At 48.4% G+C, this 5,000-nt stretch overlaps 1 protein-coding gene across 10 annotated transcripts in view; it reads left to right on the top strand.

Annotated features, from left to right (window-relative positions):
• The window catches only part of prdm16 (PR domain containing 16), a 235,388-nt gene that overhangs the window by 34,388 nt on the left and 196,000 nt on the right, over positions 1-5,000 (top strand). The gene's annotated exons all lie outside the window — the stretch shown is intronic.

The raw sequence follows: 5,000 nt of genomic DNA, 5'->3' as shown, positions 1-5,000 counted from the left end.
TTTGTTGTAGAACGCCTAGAAAATCCCCAACTCCCCCCTCCCCCAACACACACACACACACACACACACACACACACACACACACACACACACACACACACACACACACACACACACACACACACACACACACACACACACACACACACACACACACACACACACACACACACACACACACACAAGCCTCCTCAAACAGATCTGTCTGGGACGAGAGGAGAGGGGGGACAACAGGGGCCACTTGACCTGTCACCCCCAGACGGGAAGCCATCACGCGGCCGGCTAGGAGGAGGGCGAGGAGTTATTCAGCAAAGCTAGGGACGGAGGGAGGGACTGAGTGGGGTGGAAAAGGGGGTATGAGAGGGGGAGGGACGAGAGAGGGGACGAGGGGTACAGAGAGGTGGAAAGAGAGGGGTAATGAGGGGGGTCGGTGAGAGGGGGACAGGGAGAGAGGGGTATCAGATGATGGACTCTGAACAGTGCGTCTGTCAGCGAGACAGTTAAGCTAGTGAGGCCTGATGGGAGACAGACGTCACCGACCGCTAGTATAGGGAGAGGCTGTCATCAAACGCACACGCGCACACACTCACGTGTGCACACGCAGGTAGACACACACACACAATCTCCCTCTCTAACTCTCACTCCCCTATGATGGGGGCTTGGAGGAGGCAGGGCTGCTGTAGTGTAGGGGACAGCATAGCGTGGCCCGGTGGTGGGTTGTGTGGTGATGGTCGCTGCGATCCCTTCCGTGTGACAGTGATTTAGGCAGGAAGCAGACAGTAACCGCGGTCTGAACCTCCCTGAGCCCACAGATTCCAGCTTTAACAATGCCCCCCTTCTCCCCCCCGTCCTTAACACCCCTCCACCTCCCTCCTTCCCTCCCACCCTCCCTCCCACCCACTCAACGCCAAGTGTTGCATTCCACCTGCCTACCCGGGCTTAGTGCGTTCTTTACCTGCTTTAGCCAGGAGCACACTAAGCTAATTGCTAATTCCCGTTATTAGCACCACACATTACTGCAGTGGCGTGATGCAGCTATGTGACATACTATATATACACAACGTGCAATAGGCCCATCCTCCTCGATTTGATTTGATTTTCGCTACCGCTTTCTTTGAAGTGCATGTTATGAAGGCTTCATAAAGCCATCATATAGGCTTCATAAGCACTACATATATGCTTCAGAAATAATTTATAGGTGTATATCATGCCCTATAAAGGTTCATAATTTGGCATAACTGTGTTACAAAACAATACATTTATTTGTTCACATTTATTAATCCTTTATAGAGCATGAAATACGGTCATAGCTGATTTGTGACCCATTTATGTTGTGCTTATGAAGCCTATATGAATGCTTTATGAAGCCTTCATAAGATGCACTTCAAATAATGTGTTGGTTTGTGTGATGGTTTGTGTTGTTGTACTCATAGCTCTCTCAAAATAGTGTAGACTTGTTGAAGTTTGTGTTTGTTTTGTGTGGGTCCATGCATTAGTGGGTTTGTGTATGCAAGTGTGTGTGTGTGTGTGTGTGTGTGTGTGTGTGTGTGTGTGTGTGTGTGTGTGTGTGTGTGTGTGTGTGTGTGTGTGTGTGTGTGTGTGTGTGTGTGTGTGTGTGTGTGTGTGTGTGTGTGTGACAGACAGACAGACAGACTGCAGCTGTGACACCCCCTGACCTTCCCCAGTTTGACACCTGTTGATAACACCTTTAGGAGATACAGGAGACAGACAGCGCTAGTGGACATTACTAAGTGTGTTTCCCATCAGCAGTTGGCGAAGCTCTGCGTGAGAGAGAGATATTTAGTGCTTATTTTCCATATAAAAAGAGCAAGGAGTCATTCGATGCAGAAATCACTGAAGTCAATATACGATATGAAAATCAAATCTAAATGACCAGACACATTTCTTAACATATTGATGAGTGTAACAGACACATGCAACTCCCAGGAACTGCGACAGGTGGTCACAGTCGGCGGTGGAAGAGTTAACCGGTTGCGTGTTTTTTTTGTTCCCTTGTTTTTTCCACTCTTTCGATAAGAAAGGTGAAAGAATTTGGGTAATAGGACTAGTCACAGAGGGTCCTGATCCCATCAGGTATTCAGGCCATTGTCAGGGCCATATGCCCCCCCCCCACCTTAATCTACCCCACCCCCCCCTCTGTCAAAAGGACCCCAGCGCCACGTCGGGGCAACCCGCCGGCCGCCCATTCACTCTCCCTCCTCTCCCCCGCCGAACGCAATCAGTGGACAACCCCGGCAATAACTCACTCATTCACCCCCGTCACACCCCCCCCACCACCCCACCTCCATCCCGACCCAAGTCCCCTTCTTCTTTGAGAAAACAAAATAAAGGTGGCCGACTTAGCATGTCCACAATACCTCGCTATTTGTCCCCTGCAAGATAAATCAACCAGCTCCAAATGAACTTCCATTCAGTGGTGGGCCCTCGAAGGAGGAGAGGAAGAAGCGAACAAGAGATAGAGGGGCGTGGCCTTCCAATGGGGCCAGGGCTCCAGTCGTCCCCCTCCCGCGCTCCCCGGGAGCCGTAACGACCAACGGGAGTTGATAAATGTCAGGGCGGATCATTTGAGCAGTTGTGATTAAGATCTTATCGAGGTGGGAAGTTAATGGAAAAGACTTCATCAAAAAAGAACCCGGGCTATTCTGTCTGTTCTCCCCCTCCCCTCCTCCCTCCTTTCTGCCTTAGCATCATACATGCAGTTCCTCAAATTGGGAGCCCCACGTCTTCCCCTATTCTTCCCCCCCTCAAAGGGGGGTGACATGCTCATAAGTGGGACATCCTACCGGCTTCATTGAGAGAGAGAGAGAGAGAGAGAGAGAGAGAGAGAGAGAGAGAGAGAGAGAGAGAGAGAGAGAGAGAGAGAGAGAGAGAGAGAGAGAGAGAGAGAGAGAGAGAGAGAGAGAGAGAGAGAGAGAGAAAGAAAGAGAGAGAGAGACGATGGCTAACTTTGGAGATCTTTTGAGATCGGCCAATAGCATCAAAGCGATTAGAGCTCTGCCCAGGTGATCCTGTTGCTTGCCCTCTACTCCTCCTCCTTTCCGGGCACCGGCTTCCCTCTCTTCATCTCTTATCAGGGCTAATTGAAGACAAGCTCTTTCATAAACCTGACAATGGGGCCAACAGGAGAATCATTCCTACTCGGGCGACTGACTGATTGCCTCGGCTGGTGGGAGGAGAGAGGAGAGGAAGAGAGGAGAGGAGAGGAAGAGAAGCCAGTGAGTGTTGGAGACTGTAGTGGCCTAAGCCCCTCATCTGCTCCACACTATGGCCTCGGCTTTCATGTCTACACTTGACATCCCCGGACCTCTGTTCCACGGCAGTTTATTAAATGGAACACGCTTTTGATTGAACGAGTTAGATTGAATGAGTTGTATTGAGAGAGAGAGAGAGAGAGAGAGAGAGAGAGAGAGAGAGAGAGAGAGAGAGAGAGAGAGAGAGAGAGAGAGAGAGAGAGAGAGAGAGAGAGAGAGAGAGAGAGAGAGAGAGAGAGAGAGAGAGAGAGAGAAACAGAGAGACAGAGAGAGAGAGAGACAGAGAGAGAGAGATCTAATGGCACCTGCTATGACAGAGCAACGAATTCACCCATTAAGTAAACACTCTCACTCTTTACAAAAAGTACGTTTTCAAAAAACAGAACCCAGAAAACCATTTACCGTCTTTTCACCGTTGGATGGTTAGCTACAGTACAGTCATCCACAGTGTGTTGATCTTGTGGGCTTAACGAAACACAAAAACACTATCAACAGTGATGCATTATTACCAGACACTTTTGGAATTGTTGATACATGACCTCTTTGGCAGCAAGCGTACTATAGTTACCAGTTATTTTGTTACCCTCGTATGCTTCCCTCTCAACTTATTAAAGGCATTTATTTAACAAGTCATGGCCCAAAATGGCCCTGGTAGCGGGTGTGTGTGTATATGTACAGTACAGTTCAAATGTACTTTTAACAAGGCACACCTGTTAATTGAAATGCACTCCAGATGACTACCTCATGAAGCTGGTTGAGAGAATGCCAAGAGTGTGCAAAGCTGTCATCAAGGCAAAGGGTGGCTACTTTGAGGAATCTAAAATTTGTTGAACACTTTTTTGGTTGCTACATGATTCCATATGTGTTATTTCATAGTTTTGATGTCTTCACTATTATTCTACAATGTAGAAAATAGTAAAAATAAAAATAAACCCTTGAATGAGTAGGTGTGTCCAAACTTTTGACTGGTACTGTAGGTGTGTGTACGTGTTCGTGGGCACCTGTGTGTACAGTATATGTGCGCTTGTGTCAGTGTGTGTGTCTGTGCATGCCTGTGTGTACACGTTTTGTCGGGGGGGGGGGGGTTGACGGGGGGGGGACTCTGGGTGTCAGGTTTAAGATTGTGCTGTCTTCCTATATAGGCCCGGCCACAGAACAGTAAAGGTAAAAGGTAGAGGTAGAGACAGGGAGAGAGAGGTATAGAGAGAGAGAGCAAGAGAGAGCAAGAGAGGTAGAGAATAAATCCCTTGAATTTAATTGAATTGAGAGCGAGAGGTAGAGAGAGAGAGAGAAAGATAGAGAAAGAGAGAGGTAGGTAGAGAGAGAGGTAGAGAGAGAGGTAGAGAGAGCAGCAGAGAGAGAGAGGTAGGTAGAGAGAGAGAGGTAGAGAGAGCAACAGAGAGAGAGAGAGAGAGAGGTAGGTAGAGAGAGAGAGGTAGAGAGAGCAACAGAGAGAGAGCAACCAGGGGGAGGTTTAGCTGAACAAACAGGGAGGACAGCAGAAGACTAATGATAGGATCAGCAAACAAACTGACTTTCCGACTTCAAGGAGAAGAGGAGGAATTTGTCCTCCTTGTCCCCCGGAAAAAGGGAGAAGAGGATAGATGGATAGAAGAGGGAGTTTTACAGATTACACAAAACATGAAAAGGTGGGGAGGGCTCTATCTCTTCCCAAGGACACATCTCTCTCTCTCGCTCTCCATCCCTCTTTTTTAGTTGTTGAATCAA

Source organism: Salvelinus alpinus, chromosome 28, assembly GCF_045679555.1.
Source record: "Salvelinus alpinus chromosome 28, SLU_Salpinus.1, whole genome shotgun sequence".
Classification (NCBI taxonomy): domain Eukaryota; kingdom Metazoa; phylum Chordata; class Actinopteri; order Salmoniformes; family Salmonidae; genus Salvelinus; species Salvelinus alpinus.
This window is presented reverse-complemented; position numbering and strand designations above follow the sequence as displayed.